Genomic DNA, 20,433 nt, shown 5'->3' on the forward strand with positions numbered 1-20,433 from the left:
ATTCCCATTTTATGGAGAAGTAACTGACCCAGACACTTTATAGAGATTTATGTATTGACCAAGTTCACACAGCTTGCAAGAGACAAAATCAGTATTGCTGATTTAAAGAAAAGAGGGTCCAGAATGGATCATCAGAGCAAGGGTTACAGAGAAGGTATAGGAATTACAGTCAAATGACCCAGGAACAGAAGTGGTAGCCATTGCCTACAATGGGGCTTTAACTTCTCTCAGACGGGTGGAACTACTGAATAGACATGATGAATGCCAACAATGTTGGCAAAAAGCAACTAAAAAGTACCCTCAGCAGAGATTCCTTCTTGGGCCTTTAGAATGTGGGCCTTTGCACAGGCGATTGACTCTATGTGGAACACTCCCATCTCTTCCTAAAAGGATCTGAGACACAAATAAAAATATTAATGATGCTGAAGAGTTTTATCTCTGTTCCACTGAGGAAAAATATTGAAGTTCTCCCAATAATGTGCACAGAGATCATCTGGACATATCAGACTGTAGCCAAAACCTTCATGGCTTAAAGCAACAAAAATTATCTTTTGGTCCTAAATGTCAGAAGTCAGACATGCGTCCCACTGGGTTACAGTCAAGGTGTCTTCAGAGCTGCATTCCCTCTGAGGCTCTCAGGGATGATCTGTTTCCTTACTTTTCCTAGTTCCTCAGGGCCACCTGCCATCCTCACCTTAGTGTCTCTTCTTCCATCTCTAAAGCACATCACTCTGACTCTACTTCCACCATCACACCCCCTCTCCCTGCTCCCAATTATCTTTCTTCCCTATTAACAGGACCCTTGTTACTACAATGAACCTACGTGAGTAATCCAGGATAATCTCCTCATTGCAAAATTCTTGCTTTAGTGACATCTGCAGAGTCCCTTTTATCAGGTAACATATTTATAGTTTCTAGAGATTAGGATGGTGGTGTCGTTGAGGGGCCATTATCCTATTTACTAAACAGGTCTTCATAGAATGTTTCTCCTGATATCCCATATTGGAAATTTCAAAAGCAGCAGTGACTTCTCCCTCTCATTCTTTCTCATATCCAAACTCTAAAACATCTGAAAACTTTCCTGTCTCTGTCCCATTTGCATCCTAAATTCAGGCTCTTTTAATTTTTTGCATGGATTGTTTCAAAGGCATCCAAACTCAACTTCATGCCAACAGTTTCTCCCTGCCCCGATCCATTTTGCAAAGTTCTTCCAGAGTTATAACTTAACACACAGTTATGTGTCAGAACCTTGTTTAAGGTCATAACCACTCATCATCTAACAGGATAAAATCCATACACCCCAATCTGGCAATCAAAATCCTTTCAATAACCTACTGCAAACTTCTTCCAATCCCAGCCATATAAAACTTTGTACAAAGTTTTATATGCATTACATCCCAGCCACACAAAACTTTGTACAAATTTCCCAGTGAGATCTGTGAGCATTTGAGGATGCTTTTACTTTACTCATTGTATTGCTGAGTGCACTTAATCTTTTTCTTAACCTAGTGGGATTCAAGTCAGCCTTTTAATACACCCACCAACTCTATGAAATTCCCCTTGTCAATTCCTCCAAGTATCTTTTCTCCAAATGCTGTACCCTACCAAACTAGTCATTCCCACGTATGTCCCCAACAATCCCTAGTTCTTTTTTTATTATTGCATCTATGGCGTTGTTTTCTATTACTTGTTATCATTGTATGCTATTTCCCAAACTATGAGCTCATTGAAGAAGGCAGGGACCGAGTCTCATTTTTATTTTTTTATTTTTTTCTGACCAAGTGCTAAATCTAGCCCTAGCTCATGGCTCAAAAACTTTTTATTCTGAGTAAAACTGGGACTCAGACTGGCTCTTAGCAGAGCAGTGTGTTACTGACACCTGGGAATCAACTTACTAGTATTGATAAGCATGTTCAATTTTGTTTGGGGGTAGACTGACAAATAAAAAGAAAGAAAGAACAGGTTCTTACATTTACTTTTTTTTTTTTTTACACTGATGTTTGGAGAGATAAAATGAGAAAGTGGAAGACAGGATACACCTGTTGTGATCCAGCCTAAGAGCTAGGTCTGATGTGGATAGAAAGAGCAACAACTGGAAAAAGCTAAAGGGATTACAAGAAGTAATGTTGTAAAACTTTAGAGAATAAGTGCTATTTTAGAGGTCCCCAGAGCAGAATTTGACAGAAGTAGATGCAGAGTAATTGTCCTACCCTACCATAGTCTGTAGGATGAGAGGGTTTGGAGCAGTGACCCATGAAAAATCTCTGTTATGACCAAGTAATAGGGGAAATTATGGCACCCACCAAAATCTTCACTCTTACCTAAAGTCTCAGTGGTCATACAGGTGCAGAGGGCCTCCTCTCAAGAAGTTTTTGGTCATCAGAACTTTGGCAAATATATCATAGCAGAAGAACATGAAAAAATTTATTCAGAACTCATATAAACTCCCTTTTGGGGCTTCTCAGAAATAGTTGTGTTTATTCCAGAAGAATCAAGCAGACGGAGGTTCTGCCATTGTGCAGATTGAACTAGGAGTCATGAGAAGGTTAGTGTTAAAGTTCATGCAACCTTACACTTACCCAAAGCTGATGAGGCCTCAGGTCATTCAGGTTAAATATAAGATTCAATTAATGAATCAATAATAAATACATGTTGGGACAGAGGTCGGAGTTTTTTTGATATTACCAAAATGCAGGTTTTATTTTCAGTACCAGGTCTATCCTTTGCAGGAAATTATGAACTCATGTCACTGAAGGTCTGTTTCATATAGGAGTTAATTATTTTAAAAGCTTACTTCAGTCACTGGCACATATTCTAGATTTGATTCCTGAGCCTTTGTCCTTAACCCAGAATCAACCACAAGTCTATACATTTTTTTCACCCGTGGAGCAGTAATATCATTGAACTACTATTTATCCACTACATAGCATAAAGGAAAGCTAGATATGTAATATGACTTTTACTAGGAGATGAAAGCATAGTGATCTACTTAGCCTTGCTATTAACTAGGGGGAAAACAAAATAGTATACAGAGTTAAAAAATAAATGGAACATTAATATAGTGTATCTATTCTGTTGTGCAAGTGCCTATGAGATGGGAAGTTGAAATATTGTCTAACATTTTGCCAGTAGGGAGAAAAAATAACAGCAGATGGGCCAAGCAGAAGGCAAAACGAAATCATTTTCTATTCTTTTCAGTGTAGTTTTTTGTTTCATTACAGATAGGACTGTGATAGATAATTCTATCTATCTGTGATAATAATTCACAAGACATGCATCAGCTAGCCTTGCAGTTATATTATACATGTGTTTTTTTGAGGGCTACTTTCCCAAGAAAGGTATTAGAATTAAGGTCTTTTCTGGGAGGGATGGTTAAAATAAGGGATCCATGAGGAGTATAAGAATTATGCAAAGATGGTAAAAATGGAGAAGCTTCTACTAGGGAGCTGCATTCTGTGATGCCTCTGTCCTGCATTTAATGTTGACTGATTTTACCCATGAAGATGTTTATTAGTTATCATGCACTACTGTGATCTTGTTCAATTTGTCATCAGGAGCAAAGTGGTGTAACAGCAAAGGCAACAGATGTTGGGGATGACAAGCCAAATTATTGGAAACTCAGCCAATAATTTCCCCTCAAAAGTAAATGGTTTGACTTTATAATCTCCTGAATTCATTTCTTTCATGAGCAGCCCATGGGTTTGCACTGTTGAATTGGAATGCCATCTGTTTCCTGGATGCAGATAACCTTGATTCCTGCCCCACATGATAAGTCCACCCGTCACAGTTCAACTAGCATTCTCTTGTTTTTGCAAACCACTTCTTCCAACTGCAGCATTCTCCGTCAGGACCACAACTGGAAGACTGATAACATTCCCCCAGGAAATTGGCATGGTTTAGCAGGCCTACTTCAAATCCAAAGCTTTGAATCACACATTGTCCAGCCTATTTTTAAAATGTATTTGTAATGGTAGCAAAGCATGTTTATAAAAAGTCTCTGTAAACTTTTATGTTGAGACACACTCACTTATTACTAATGGAAGCTAGTTTTATTTAAATAATACCTTATACCAGATTGCTATTGGCCAAATATTTATTAATTCATATTGGTTATAACAATCCTGTGATGATTATTCATGATTTACAGAGGAGGAAATCAAGACCTTGATAATTTATTTATGAATTTTTTCTTTCTCTTTTTTCTTTTTTCTTTTTTTAGAGTGAGAGAGAGTGGGAGAGAGGGAAAGAGGGAGAAAGAGTGAGAGAGAGAGAGAGAGAGAGAGAGAGAGAGAGAGAGAATCCCACACAAGCTCCACGATCCCATGTCCCTGGGATCATGACCTGAGCCAAATCAAGAGTTGGACATTCAATCAACTGAGCCACCCATGTGCCCTATTTATCAAGTCTTATTGAGAATTTCCTGGGTGTGTTGGATAGGAAAGGCACTAAGGGTATAGCTTATCAATATTGTGGGTATAGATTCTATCCCCATGAGTCTTAAATCTAGTAGAGGAGACAGGGCTTAAATATGTTATATTGTTAATTATGACAAATTATATGAAGAAAATAAAAGGGTGTGAGCAAAGATAACAACAAGATGGCTTAATTTAGATGAGAAGGTCAGGAAAGCCTTCTCTGAAGAAGGGACATTGAAGGTGACACCACAGAGATGATTGGGAGTTATCTGGGCAAAAATACAAGGAAGACTGGGCTAGGCAGGCCTTCAGGAAGGCTTCAGTTGGGAAAGATGTTAACCTTTTCCAAGAATGGAGGAGAGATAAGTGAAATGGCTTAAAAGTAAACCAAAAGAAACGTGGCACGAGGAAAAACAAAGTAGGAAACAGGACATATTATGGGGTCACATTAAAGATCTGCCTGACTTGCCCAATGTCACACAAATAAAAGAAGGCCTCACTGAGACTGGGTGCTGTCTCTTGACTTCTGTTCTATTTCTCTTTACCTCTTTATGGTGCTGTCTTCATTAAAGAAAGAAATGAAGTACTCATATAGGATCATAGATGTGCATAGATGAATGGATGCTGCTGTGGAAACAAACAAAACAATAAACCAACTTGTTGCTCCTTCAGGTTTGTTCCCTGAAAATGTGTTTTGTTGTTTCTGTTTGGTTTGCTGGAGGACTTGGGTTGGTCATGTGATGATACATTGGTGAATGACCTTGTTTTCCAAATTAATCATGGGTAGAATCATTGCTTTACATGAGCAGCTTTGTGTCATTGTTACTCTGAGTCAGATAGTTCATTTCTTTGGGGACAAGTTCCCTTGCCTGTAAGAAGAGACAGCTGAGAGAAGTTCCTAAGAAGCCTTTATCAATTGCTCCTGGCAGTTATCTGCCAACCACAAGGGTAATCAGCCTTAAGATGCAGTTGCCCTGTAGATAACAGAGTGGAAAGAAAGAACATAAACCCTTAATGAAATCACTGAGCCTTTGTATCAGTCAGTGTCAAAACTTGTTCTACCTCTCTGCTTTCTGTAATGGGAATTAAGAAAATAATAATGAAGGCATTTCAAATTAAGCTGATGGAAGCAGATTTCTCTATAGTTGAAACCATCAGTGTATATATCTTTTCTATTTTAACATAAATTCAAGGCTGTATTACATGTGTTCTAGTATATTCTGGTCTTGTTAGTACAAATTTCAAAGGCATATTTTTTTGAGAACTTCAAGAGTGTAAAATTTTATTCTAGGCAAAGATGAATGAGGTGGGCTCTTTTCCCTAGAGTTGCATACAAACATGAAAGGGAACAAATGAAATTTACAAATGCCAGTTATCTAAGGCAGAATACATATGTATTTATGAGCATGTGTAAGATGTGTTGCCTAGTAATCCCACTTATGACCCTATTTCTCCCTTTCCATATGATTTTTGATTGTTTATATTATTTAATAAGTCAAATCCAGACCTTAATTGAGCCAGCAGATATTTTTCAGGGAAAGGTACTTTATTTTTATGATACATACATGTATACATTTAGACTCTGAAAGTTGTAATATTGTTTCCCTTTTCTCCCCATACACTGTAATTCTCTATATCAACTGTAACATAGTTAAATAGTGTGCTCTAAAAATAAAATCAAGGGCATCAGGATGGCTTACTTGGTTGAGCATCCAACTCTTGATTTTGGCTCAAGTCATGATCCCAGGGTCATGTTGGGCTCTGTGCTGAACATAGAACTGTTTAAGTTTCTCTCTCTCTCTCTCTATCTCTCTCTCTCTCTCCTTCTGCCCCTCTCCCCCACTTGTGCTTTTTCTCTATATAAAGAATAAAAATAAAAATAAATAAAAATAAAAATAAAAAATAAAAATAAAATTGATGTACACTCATAACCTCAGAATGTAACCTTATTTGGAGATAGAATCTTTGTAGGTATGATCAAGGTAAGGACTAAAATGAGAGAGTGGTTGTTGAACTATATTTCTTACCTAAGAAGACATTTTTAAAAATGAGAATCCTTCTGGACTGTGGGTGGAAGATGAGCTGAAGAGCAGCCAAACAGATGGTGCTGAAGGAAGTCTCTAAGATGGAATTCTGAACTCACATCCAGTTAGCATTACAAGACAGGGTGGCAGGAGACCCTCAACATGTTTGGTGACCCAGTAATAGAGGAGAGCTAGACGATCCCCTTCAAAAATAACAGTAATTGTAATCAAGATGGAACCTTGGGAGACCATAGCAGGAGTTTCCCAGCCTACCATAAGATAGGCACAGTAGAGCTGGTTGCCTAGGATTTCAGTACTAAATTACCTAAAGCAGCCCTGCTTATTTCCCATAGCCCCAGGGAGGCCTCATACCTTCCAGCCCCTGAGATTAACAAGGAAGTTATCTGGGAATAGACAGCTGTAGACCTTCTATGAGGTTTCCTAGATGCAGAGTACTCCCAAATGCAAACATGAACACCACAGCAGTTACTAGATGAAGGAATGGAAATGGCGTCTACATTTCATGGATGCAGGTCTGTGTTCCATATTTGCTTCTCCTGTTATCCTGATGCCATGTAGTTGCCTTACCCTACACCCAACATTCCCCCTGCATTGGGATGCAATTGTAGGAAGAAGTGGAAGGGAGGAAATATCCATTTGAGGTAATCACACTGAAATGACTAAGAGCAAACCTGAATTTACTGGTTTAGCTAGAATTGCCCAAATCAAGTTTCTCTGCCATCAGGTTAAACAGTAGCTTTAAATAGAGATTAAGTTTAATTATAAACATGACACCTAATCTCCCTATTTTGTCATCCAAAGTCTGTGGACTTCGTAATTGTGTCACTGTACAATAAAGAGTAAATTAGTTGTAAGAAAGCAAATATATTTATATTTGTTATAAATAGCCTTACCCACTATAAAATTGAATATTGGATAGAAAATAACTCGGTCTCTGTATATCCTCTAACAACACATAGTCTGTGTGATATTACCTCTTTTCCAATGTGTAATGATAATACACAATATTCTATATGCAGTTTTTTACACCAACGTGTTTTCTTTTTCTCACTTTCCAAGGTGAGATTATTGTAAGCAGAACTTTAACAAAGCCATACACAGATTTTATAAAATGAAAAAATAAAAACATCCTAAACATTTAAATAGAGACTCACAATCAAGTAAATGATGATATATTGTGAATTACTGTCAGTTACTAAAAGTCAGAATTTCAAAAAATATTTAACACTGGGAAAAAGCACTCAGGTTACATCAATCTGGCAATGATATGGAAGGTTAATCATATAATATGCTCTGCTACTTTTTAATTTTAGTATATTTATTCCTTTCTCATCTGGGTAAAATACATTTGTTCTTCATCCATACATAAATGTCACCTGTTCACTGATTATCACTCAAAATGAATCAAAATCATCCTCCTATATGCTTCATCTATGCTCTGCACTTAGATTTCATTACACTGGTGGTTTGTCTTATTTCTAATCTTGCTGTGTCCTCCTTATCTTTGTATCGACAACCACTAGCATTGAGATTATCCCAGTTAGCTGCTCAGTTCTTGTTGATTGCATAAAAAAAGACACAGGACGCTGAGTTTAGATCATATATGCAAAACAAGATTTTTGGTTAATTGAGGAGTTTGCACTTTAAATGGGAATTGTCAATATTGATAAACACTAAAAAGAAGAGGCAAAAGAAAAGGAAAACTGACATTGATTTCAGAATTTGCACACAAATTTATTGAACATTCATAAAGTGAAGGCTTCAGGAAATGGCATGGAAACTCTGATCACATATTTGAAGGAGGGTGTCTTTCTTGCATGGATTCTGTCAAGAGGTCAGTTGATCAATTAGAGAGCTGTCACATCAGCAATTTATCTTAAAGCTAGACTGCTCTTATCAGCAAATTGTTTGATTAGCATTAAAGTCACAAGACTGTTTTTCATTTGAATTGTTTTTCCTTTGTTAATTTTCCAGAGGGGATGGGAGGTATAGCTCCAGGGTAGAACATTTGACTGCAGAGAGGAGGAAATTAACTAAAATGAAGAAGAAATTGTATAAAGAAACTAAGTATGGACTAATCATTGAAACTACACATGCCACTTATTTCTGTTATTTATCAAGAATTCAAATTGGGCTTTCATTAATATTATACCTCAAACTCCAATTGTAAATCTATACCCTGACTAATATGATAAACATAGTCTGGGACATAGTTCTGATTCTCAATATATACTACTTTTAGCTCTCTTAAGCTCTATTTGTGGTAATTGCTAGTTTAAATTTCTGCTAATAATGGAATGCTTATGAGATCTTGATTGGGTCTTTCAGTATTTGTCATGGGTCTAACTAAAAAACTCTGAAGTTCTTTCTTACATTAGGCAGGATTGAGGTATTCTGTAGTTTGGGTTCACAGAAAACTGACAAAGCATTAAGGGTTGACAGATCCTTCCTCTTGGGCCCCTCAAATCCCTATCATGCAAATTAGAGGTCTGCTCAATTGTAACTAACTAGTAGTGTGAACCAGCCATATTCTAGGACCTTAAGGAGAAATCTGAAGTAGATGAACCAAGAATCTGGGACATTTAGAGCCAGAATTTATTTCTGCTTAATTTTTTGCCCTTCTGCTCCTGCCTGCTAAGTGATGATTTAAAAGTACCCCGAAGAATGAGACCCAGCAGTACCTCCATATGAGCACAAGTCCAGCCTCTGGACCCATGTCCTATTGCAATCTTACTGTTTTGAGTCATGAGCTTATTAGCTCTGACTTGTGTTGTCTTTTAGGTTCCTGCTGCCTCCATGAAAGTAATGGAATCATAGGCCAGGACTACAGCCATTATCTAACCCAGGGGTTCTCCATAGGAATAGTAGCGCTTTCTGGGGAACATTTGAGAAATTTGTGGGTATATGTTTTGATTGTTGCAGTTACTGAGAATCTGACTCGTATGTAGTGTGTGGGAGTCAGAGATGCCCTGTAATGTGTGGGACAGCTACCCAAAATGAAGACTCACCTCGCATCCTAGGTGATTTGCAAATATCCTTTGAAGATCAGTGGTTCTCAAACTTCAGCCTGCATCACTTGGAGGGCTTATTAAAGCACAGAGTGGTGGTCCCCACCCCTCACCCCCAATTTTGATTCAGTGTGCCTTAGAATGGGGCCAGAGAATGTGCATTTCTAACAAGTTCCTAGGCGATGCTGATGCTGCTGGTCCAGGGACCACACTTCGAGACCTATAGGTCTAGATGGGTAGTCTTCTAGGTAGGAAATCTATTTATAGTTCTGAGTCAGGAAACTAGATTTATTTTTCATATAAATGGCTATTTTGGGGGGCATCTGGGTGGCTCAGTCAGTTAAGCATCCGACTTCAGCTGGGGTCATGATCTCACGGTTTGTGGGTTGGAGCCCCGCATCGGGCTCTGTGTTGACAACTCAGGGCCTAGAGCCTGCTTCAGATTCTGTGTCTTCCTCTCTCTCTGCCCCTCCCCAGCTTGCTGTCTGTCTCTCTCTCTCAAAAAAATAAATAAACATTAAAAAGATTTTTTTAAATAGCTGTTGTTGCATGGTTTTAATATACACTGAATATTTTAGTACTGCAGCTACCATATAACTTAAGAGATTTAAATTTTGTTGTGTTTAGGCTTTCAGAGAGGATTTCAGAAAATCCTATCACCCAAATTAGTCATCACCAATGCCAATGACAGCACCCGTACCACAAACCTCTACCAGCCTGCACTTACAGCTTTTGCATGTAAATATGTAACAAAGGAGATTTGAAACTTCTTGTAACAAACTTAGAACTAAATGTTATTAAATCAGTAAAGAGCTCAGAAACCACAGATTTCTCCATATTTCACTAATATGTTATTTCAAAATATTTATAAACACCCTAGAGCAGCACAGATATAAAACAGCCAACCTATTATAACACAGATGTAAAAATTACATATTAAAATCATTAATTTGTTTTGAGTATGCAGGTTGGTTTTTAATCTTTTTTTTTTTTATTTCAGTTTTTATTTGAGAGAGAGAGAGAGCATGAGCAGGGGAGAAAGGCAGAGAGAGAGAGAGACAGACACACAGACAGACAGAATCTTAAGCAGGCTCCACGGTCAGCAGGGAGCCGAAGCAGGGCTCAAACCCACAAGCCTGAGAGCATGACCTGAGCCGAAATCAAGAGTTGGATGCTCAACCAACTGAGCCACCCAGGTGCCTCAGCTGGTTTTTGATCTTATTCTAATATTGTTCTCAGAGGTCTATTACACATCTCCTCAACATCCTTTTCATTACTGTTTACTTTCCCAGTCCATTCCCCACCACATGTCAAAAGATACAGTCTCTAAGGTCCTTTCAAGTATTACAGACCCATGGAAAGATTGCAACATAAGGCATAACTGTTTTTTTCTATTGCTACCTTTTCCCATGTCACAAAATAATTATTTGGATATTACACTTGAAAATAGGATGCACTTCACTTGCAATTATAATATGTGCCCTCCTTGTATCTACTCCTCCATCTCCACTTTGTCTTGGCATGTTAGCTTGTTTTCAGTTAAGGTTATTTCTCTCCTTTTCCTACCATGTACAAATAAGTCTGATCTTTTTTTTTTAATTGACTCTGACACTATTTTTCTTATTTAAATGTGCACTCTTGTCTCTTATTTTCCTATATTTCTTCTGTGGAATGTTTCCTGACCAACTGGCATGAAATAAATCCAAACATTCATCATAAGGAAGTGCAGTTCTCTGACCACTTCAATATGTCAGGCCATAACTGAACATTTGCCTACTGAAATATACATATTATTTTGTTATGAGTTACTTTCTTTTAATTTTTTTTTATTAGTTTGCTTTATGTTTGAGAGGCAGAGAGACAGAGAGACATGTGGGAGAGGGGTAGAGAGAGAGGGAGACACAGAATCGGAAGCAGGCTCCAGGCTCTGAGCTGTCAGCACAGAGCCCAACGCGGGGCTCGAACCCATGAACTGTGAGATCATGACCTGAGCCGAAGTCAGACATTTAAAAGACTGAGCCACCCAGGTGCCCCAACTCACTTACATTACTCAGGAAAGGAACCATATGTCACTAACAGTCACTCTGAAGACTCAGCAGACTTAAAGAGCAGCCACTATTCCTTTTCCTGGCCTTCTGAGTTCAGAGCAGAGAGAGGAAAGAGAAGCAGTCTGGGGCTGGGGAGGAGGAAGGTAGTTAAGCTCTCACTTAACTGCTGATACAAAATCTCTCTCAGAGCTGGCAGATGTTTAAAAATGACTCCATTCCGTCAGGAATGGGAAAAGATATTTGTAATGACATATCAGACAAAGGGCTAGTATCCAAAATCTATAAAGAACTCACCAAACTCCACACCCGAGAAACAAATAATCCAGTGAAGAAATGGGCAGAAAACATGAATAGACACTTCTCTAAAGAAGACATCCAGATAGCCAACAGGCAAATGAAAAGATGCTCAATGTCGCTCCTCATCAGGGAAATACAAATCAAAACCACACTCAGATATCACCTCACACCAGTTAGAGTGGCTAAAATGAACAAATCAGGAGACTATAGATGCTGGAGAGGATGTGGAGAAACGGGAACCCTCTTGCACTGTTGGAAACTGTGAGATGAGGGCCTAAGCCAAACCAGTCGCCCAACCAGCTGAGCCACCCGGGCGCCCCGATGAGTTACTTTCTTTTAAATTCATCTGTATAGTTAGGGTATTATACCTATTTTGCGGGTAATTATATCTGTAGTAGATTATATTATACATAAACTTCATTTCAGGATAACAAAGAAGGCATTGAAATATTTGTTATAAAAGGGATGCTGGCCCTGATAGAGCTGAGAACCAGTGATCTAGTCCAATCTCTTTGGTTATTTTTTGTATAAATTAGGTTCATAGTGAATATTTTAAATATATTTACCTAAGAAACCACAGCTATTTAGAGAAACCGACTCTTCTAAAATCTGTACCAATTTCAAATCCAATGATCCTACAACTAGAATAAAAGTAATGTAGTTGTTTTGTTCTTTTTCTTACTTCAGTGTAAGAGGCAAGAAGTTGAGTACAGAGATTAATGTAATTTCTGATCATGGATTATAACAGCAACTGAATTTTTGTTATGGCTTCGGGTATAATTTTTCTATGGCAAATTTCACTTATTGGTTTTCTCCACCTGAAATCTATAAATCCACATGTTCTTGTTTGACTTAAAGAAATTGTGTTGTAGATGATCCCTTTTTCATTATAGCATACCTTTGATCTGCCTTCAAATGCTAAGAAATTGGTTCAGGCAGCATTTTGAAAGGGATACATTTCCCAGGAAAAGGCACAGAAATGGAGGCAATCATCTTCAACTGACAGAAAAGAGTGGTGAACTCAAAAGGGCTGAAAACTTAATCAATACTGAATCAGACTAAGCACAATGAAGTACCAGATTATTAGATAGCAGCCTTCAAAAGTGCAATAGTTACAATCCAGGAGGAGCCTGGGAGCTTTGAAAGCTTGGCTCAGCATTTATTAAGCACTCCCATTGCACACATCATGGATTGCTGAGAGTTGGTCAAAAGTTTACTACCACCGAATGCAATAATTGAATATGTCTTTGTGTGTGACCGGGAGAAATGAATCATTTTCACCAGCTTATATTTTTTTAAACTCATTACCTTAGCCTTCTGTAGAATCAATGCCACTGCATTGGTTTTATTGCTGTTATTACTGTTGTTATTGTTGTTTTATGGCTATATTTTTTTTGTTTTTTTATGTGGGGCTTTCAGCAATAAGGTCATTATTAGAAACAGGAACATGAAATTAGGGCAAGAAAAAGCTTTGATTATTCTAAGGAACCACATAATTTTGTTTTCTTCTCTCTGATCATAAGAAATATGTAACACATGTAGTCTCTCATCTTTTCTTCCAAAAAACTCAGAACCCAACTTGGAATATAACTGCAGGAAATATTTAGGCCTTCACTGTTGGCATATTTGTCTTTTCTTTCCCACTCCTCTAATTTTTTCTATTTCATTATAATTTCATAGAATTAATTGTTGTAGTACACCTTAAGTCTTTCATTGAATGATGTGGAGGGCAGACAAACAGATTTGAATAAATAGGGTCAAAATGCCTGTCCCACAGGCAACCACTTTGATTTTGATAATGCAGGAGCTTAGTTTCTTTTTTAAGTTTCCATTTATCTTAAACCTGAGAAATAGATATTCTGTCTTAGAAAACACAAACACCCAAGAGCATTTGCTTGGAGCATTCAGAAGGGATAACTAGGGAAGGAACATTAGGTAATAGAATAGATTTTGTATCTAATGAAAGAACATTCTCAAACAAAATTAAATAATTCACGAAGCTATCTTAGTCCATAGCTTGACACAGGAAGAAGAACAGTGAGAGTACAACCTGCCTGTGTCCCAGCAGGGAAAAGGAGAGGCAAAGGGGTAAGGGTATCCTGGAATTAATAAGCTTACAAGTGAGCCAACATTGCCTCTAACTGTCATGATCTTGGCTCTGAACTTTTGTAAATCTCTTAGGGAAAGTAAAGGCTATCATGAGAGAAAATAACACCATAGTTAGTGGAAGTGTCTCTGAAGAAACAACATGTAAACAGAGACTGGAAGGGTAAATCCAGCCAGCCAGGTGAAGAGTGGGCTGTGGAGAACATTCCAGGCAGAGAACAGAGGTCCCAAAGTAGGAGAGCACTTGATGCATTTGAAGAATAGGAAAGACCAGGATGGCAGAAATATAATGAGCAAGAGTAAAAACAGTATTAACACTAAGTTGAAGACATGGTTGTAGGGAGGTTTTAAACAGGGCAAAATAATCTGATTTGCATCTTTTATTTTCTTTATTTTTTCTAAGTTTATTTATTTATTTATTTTGGGAGAGAGAGAACACATGTAGGAGGGGCAGAGAGAAAGGAAGAAGAGAGAATCCCAAGCAGGCTCCACACTGTCAGCATGGAGCCCAATGCAGGACTCAAGCTCACTAACCATAAGATCATGACCTGGGCTGAAACCAAGAGTTGGATGCTTAACCGACTGAGCCACCCAGGCACCCCTTTATTTTATGTATGTATGTATGTGTGTATGTATGTATATATGTATTTATTGAGAGAGAGAGCACACACATGCACAGGGTGAAGGTGCAGAGGGAGAGGGAGAGAGAGAATCTTAAGCAGGCTCCATGACAGTGTGGAGCCTGACACAAGGCTCAATCTCATGACCGTGAGATCATAACCTGAGCTGAAGTCAAGAGTCAGATGCTTAAGCAACTGAGCCACCCAGGTACCCTGATTTGCATTTTTGAAATATCACTTTGGCTTCCATGTATAGAATAAACTGTGTGTGTTGAGAAAAGGAAGGTGGGCAAGAGAAAAAAGCGGGTAAGAGACTATGCAGTACTCTGCGTGAGAAAGGATGGAGATGATATCTGCAAAGGTGGCAAGTGGGGGCCAGGTTCTGGATGTATTTTGAAGATAGAATTGACAAACAGAATGAACATGATAAGAGGGTAGAATGTTTAAAAATGGTTCTCAGGTTTTTGGCACGAACATCTAAGTGGATTATGATATTTAACTCGATAAGAAGATTGAGGGGAATTGTTAGAATAGAGTAGGAAAGTGGTGATAGGTTTCATTTGGGGCATCCTCATCTTGGCATGTCTATAAGACCTCTCAGAGGAGATGCCAGGTAGTTCATTGGATAAATAAGCCTGAGTTTCAGATCTGAAGTAAAGATATACATTCTGGAGTCAATGGCATGTACACAGCTTTAAAAGTCATAGTAATAAATGCTATCACTTAGGGAGAGAGTATAGAAAAGAAGAAAATTTAGGACAGAGTTCCATGCTTTCCTGTATCCTCTCTTCCTTCTATCCCTTCTCTCCTTGGAGTAAGCCAAGGGAAAAAAATATAAAGAAACTTGCGCTCCATCAGGTGCTAGACTGTGATTGAGTGGGTGATATTTCCTCATCATCCAGCAGTCAGTAATGCAAATTCTGTTAATTGATTCAATGGAAGATTTGCTTGATAACTGGATGCTGATCTTTTTTTTTTTTTTAAGTTTATTTATTTTGATAGAAGGAGTGAGGACGAGCAGGGGAGGAGCAGAGAGAGAGGGAGAGATAGAATCCCAAACAGGCTCCACACTGTTAGTGCAGAACCCAGTGTGGGGCTTGAACTCAGGAACCACAAGATCATGACTTGAGCCAAAACCAACAATTGGATCCTTAACCAACTGAGCCAGCCAGACGCCCCTGGATTGTGATTTTATAACAACCTTATCTCATGGCGGGTTTTAGTTTGTTTTTGTCTTTGCATTTTTGCACCCCATTTCCTACTCATTTGATCAGGGAAAAATTCCAAGAATCCATAATTCTAATTTTCCTATTATTGCCACCACTGTCTTTGGACAAAATGAACAAAGACCATGGGATCAAGAAAGGCAGCCAGCAGAAGGAGTCACAATAATAAAAAGGAAGCCTGAAGGAAATAGATCTATTTAGGATTTTCAATATTTACAAAGTAAATCGCCTTTGATTTTCCTACAGAAAATATTTGGGATAGAGTTACATGAAATCCCAATACCTCAGGTATCATGCAGACACTGGAAGCAGGGGAGATAGCAATAAGCCTTCAATCATCTTACACTGTATTTCATAGTGCATTGTACATTATTTAACTTTCAGAACAGCACACACTTTTTTTTTTTTAATCTCCCATTTTACAGCTACAGCAATTAGGCTAGTTTGTCCTGCAACATCCAAAAATAAGAGAAGATTTAGTATAACATTTTGTATAATAGCTATGTTTAAGGGTTAAGTGATGGGGTATGAGATATATATATCTATATATATAAAGGCAGAATCTCAGAGTCATGTCATAGAATTAAACCTTGTTTTTATATAATTAAACAGATTTCTTGGTTATAGTCAGAGTCCTCACAAACTAAAATCCATAGCCATTTTTTAAAAAGCCCACAAGAGTGAAACATACATTGCTTTTTAATCTTTTCTAAAGATATCAAAGGAGTTTCAGTCACATCTACAAAAAATGTTAAATGAGACTTTACACCAAATTAATTATTGGGGAAAAAGAAAAAAAACAAATTTTAGAAAATTGAGAGATAGCATCAAATTCTGTTCTCTAAAGAGGTCCCTGTACAATTAGATTTAGTACATTACCTGACTGTGTGTTTGAAGTAGTCTTTTAATAGAGATGCAAAACAGGAATCTGGGCTAGTTCTAGGATAATGGCTAAGTGTTCAGTAGGGATGGATGTTAAGTACTCCAGTTTATTACATTCTGTTTATTGCATTTTGAATACCTTAAAATGACAATTTAATGTAGCTGAAATTATAAAGAGTGGATTTTCTGCCAGCCACTCTTTAGCAAAAACCTGTGAGATATGACCAGAGATCAGAGGCTAAGTCTTTATTACATTATGGAAACAAGAATGAATTTCTAAAAATGAAAGGGCAACTCCCAGCTGTGAAGAGTTTTATGTTTGTTTTTAACAGAGTTTCACTCCCAAGCCATGACTTACATTTAAGAGCTTCCCACTCCAGAACAGACCCTTGAGGCAGGGAGTTTTAAATCATAAACGTAAAGAAACATTGATTTGTTGAAACTTTTGAGGCATTAAATATAGCCTTTGTGTGACCTTAGCCAGGATGGGAAAACATTGGTCAATCATGAAACACTGACTCACTGGAAGGTAAAAACCTTCAGTAGAATATCACAGCCAAGAGAAAAATTTCATGTGATGAGGTGTTTTTTGTATTTGTTTTCAGGAAAAATATAAAATATGATATATCCTGGCTTTAAAAAGTAAGCACAGGAAACATAAAACCTGTATCTTTTAATTCTTCTTGTAATGGGATGATTCAACAACAAAAATACATTTATTACTATTATTGATATTTAAGGGAAGGAGGGAAAATAGGCAAAAGAAAAAAAAAAGATGAGATAAATAAGAGAGTTAAGGTAGAGATCGAAGAGTGTTTCCACCTGAGAAGCAGGGAGGAGAGAGAGAGAGAGAGAGAGAGAGAGAGAGAGAGAACATAAACATGTGCTTAAAGAACATCTTTATTATTAGGAATAGGTTTTGCTGAAGATAACTGAAAAAAACAAAATAACAGTGGCTTAAACAAAGTAGATATTTATTTCTCTCTCACATGAAAGCTTGCGCAGGCAGGACAGCTCTAGCATTGGGGGTCCCACAACCGTCAGCAACCCTAGCTCATTCACTCGCATCGACCTGCCCCTGGTAATATGGCGCCACATGCATCGGGGTGGCTGTTCAGAGGCTCCCTCACCAAGTTCATATTCTAACCGTTCTTTGGGAGTACCGGACAAGGAAAAGCATGCCTTCTTCCATTAGCCAAGTTTTCCTAAAGTTGCATGTTTTGCTTAGTCCCGTGGCCATACCTAGATGTAAACGAGTCCCTGGAATGTAAACATTATTTCAAGTTTCAAATTGGAGTTTCTGTCACTAAGTAAAAAGGAAAGAATTGATATTTCTACACACAATTAGTACTCATTTCCACCAAAACTCATCATTTAATCGTATTTTCTGGGATCACAAAAATTAGGTTTTTTTGAAGTTATAATAAACGAATATGTCCCCATTCTTCTGAACAGTCATATTTTTCTATGTTTAATCATTAAGTAATATTTTGGAAGATAATCTGCATCTTCCCATGAAATTTTGAAATTTTTCTTTAGTTGTAGAAAGGAATTACTTTGAGATTTTAAAAGTTAATCTGAGGCTCTTATACTGTTCAGTCAATTTACTATGTCTGCTCATATCCTTAGTATTTTCTTCCTCCTACAAAGCTAATTTTCAGGAGAATCTTTTGGTGTGATTAGCAAAAGCATCCAAATTTCATGTATTCTTTCAAAAAAGATCAATTATTAAGTGTAATATTAAATGTAATTAAGTTGTTTCTTTTTGTGACACTATATGCAAAAATATAACTAAGGAGAAAATGTCATTTGTAATGCATATGCCCCCATTTAGAATTAAGGAAATAAAGCTATTCCTTCTATTGGGAATGACTCTAAAATAACTTATGATGAAGAAAAAATAACACCAAGAATTATACTTATGTAGTATTTACCAACATTGGAATGCATAATCAAATTCGGATGACTAGACTGTTACATGACTTTCAAGGCTAGGCTATGAAAAGTTTCTGCCTGGCTTTCTCTTTCTTTCAGGACATGAACCCTTGCAGCTCTGAGTTCTCATGTAAGAGCCCAGCTAGCCATGCTACCATGCTCGAGACTCTGAGGGAAACTACAACGAAACAGAGCAAGATGCCCAAGAAGCCCCAGTTATGAGGTAAGGCGGTGACAGAGAGGCTCGACATAACCTTCTTCTAGCCCCTAAACCGGTATTATCTAAGATGGGACAGGATGTGCCAATGTTTACTGAATCCATTGATTTGCTACCTATTTCTGCTGATTTATCTGATCAAAATTTATGCAATGATGATCTGGGATCAATCTCTGGAAAATTTGAAGTGAGAGGTTAAAAAAACTTGAAGGCTTTAAAAGCATAGGCGGTATATTTATTTTACTTCAAAAAGTAAAAATAAAATAATTCACTGAACAAAACAAAGGCTTTCTGAGGCTTTGAACTTTTATTACAAGAAAGTCTTCCTCTTTTTTGGAAAAGAAGAAAAATGATATCTAGATTAGGTATAAATGCAATGGAAATAAAAATATATAGTTGTAGAGCCCTTTCATAGTTATTATTTTATTCAAACTCCATGGCAGTTCTCTATTTCCACTCTAGAGATGAAGAAACTGAGGCTTCAGGGAGGCAAAGAATATCCCTGTTCAAGAACCACTTCTTTGGGGTGCCTGGGTGGCTCAGACGGTTGAGCGTCTGACTTCAACTCAGGTCATGATCTCATGGTTCATGAGTTCGAGCCCTGCATCAGGCTCGGTGCTGACAGCTCAGAGCCTGGAGCCTGCTTTAGATTCTGTGTCTCCCTCTCTCTCTGCCCCTCCCCTGCTCATGCTCTAACTCTGTCTCTCAAAAATAAATAAATGTTAAAAAAGTTAAAAACAAACAAACAAACCAACTTCCTCTACAGCCACACTAATTCAACTCTCCTTTATGAGTGTTTACAGGACCATGTTCTTCTCCTTCATAGGGTTATAACATTTACAAATTGCGTTTATTTGTGTGAATAAATATTAAATTTGTCTTCTCTACAAGATTGTACATTTCATTGGAGCATTACTGTCTGTTTTGGCTAACCATTGTAATCTGCAGCATCTCCCATATGTCTAGTTTATTATTAACATTCAGTAATATTTTATGAATGAATTAACGAAGTCATCCTCTCCAATATCAATGAAATAATATCCGAAAAACAGCAAACTATCAAAGTGAATCTGAACTTCCAAATCTATAGCTTTTCAAGTATTTTAAGAAGACTTTCTCTCCAGACTATTTATGGTGAAATACCTTGCAAGTTCACAAGATATTTAGAATGCTCTTCTGGGGTGCCAGGGTGGCTCAGTCTGTTAAGCATCCAACTCCTGATTTCAACTCAGGTTGTGATGTCGCAGTTTGTGAGTTCTAGCTGCACATGGGGCTCTGCACTGGCAGTGTGGAGCCTGCTTAGGATTATCTCTCTCTCCCTCTCTCTGCCCCTCCACTGCTCTCTCTCTCTCTCTCTGAAAATAAATAAAGTTAAAGAAAATTTTAAAATAATAAAATAAAATGTCCTTCTGCTGAGCCATAATTCATATTTTTACTCATCGGAGGAAAATAATCACTATCAAATCACAAAAGTGGAGCTTTGCTTCAAAAAACAGACACATGGATCAATGGAACAGGATAAAGAACCCAGATGTGGACCCACAAATGTATGGCCAAATCATCTTTGACAAAGCAGGAAAGAATACCCAATGGAAAAAAGATAGTCTTTGCAGCAAATGGTGCCTGGAAAACTG

The 20,433-nt window shown here is 37.7% G+C and overlaps 1 long non-coding RNA gene across 1 annotated transcript in view; it reads left to right on the forward strand.

Annotated features, from left to right (window-relative positions):
• LOC122205033 overlaps positions 1 to 20,433 on the forward strand; it is a 92,703-nt gene that overhangs the window by 40,389 nt on the left and 31,881 nt on the right. Inside the window, exon 2 of the long non-coding RNA XR_006195880.1 lies at positions 18,682 to 18,805. This is a non-coding gene — a long non-coding RNA (uncharacterized LOC122205033). The remainder of the gene's footprint in view (positions 1 to 18,681; positions 18,806 to 20,433) is intronic.

The sequence above is a fragment of the Panthera leo genome, chromosome D4 (genome assembly GCF_018350215.1).
Source record: "Panthera leo isolate Ple1 chromosome D4, P.leo_Ple1_pat1.1, whole genome shotgun sequence".
Lineage (NCBI taxonomy): Eukaryota > Metazoa > Chordata > Mammalia > Carnivora > Felidae > Panthera > Panthera leo.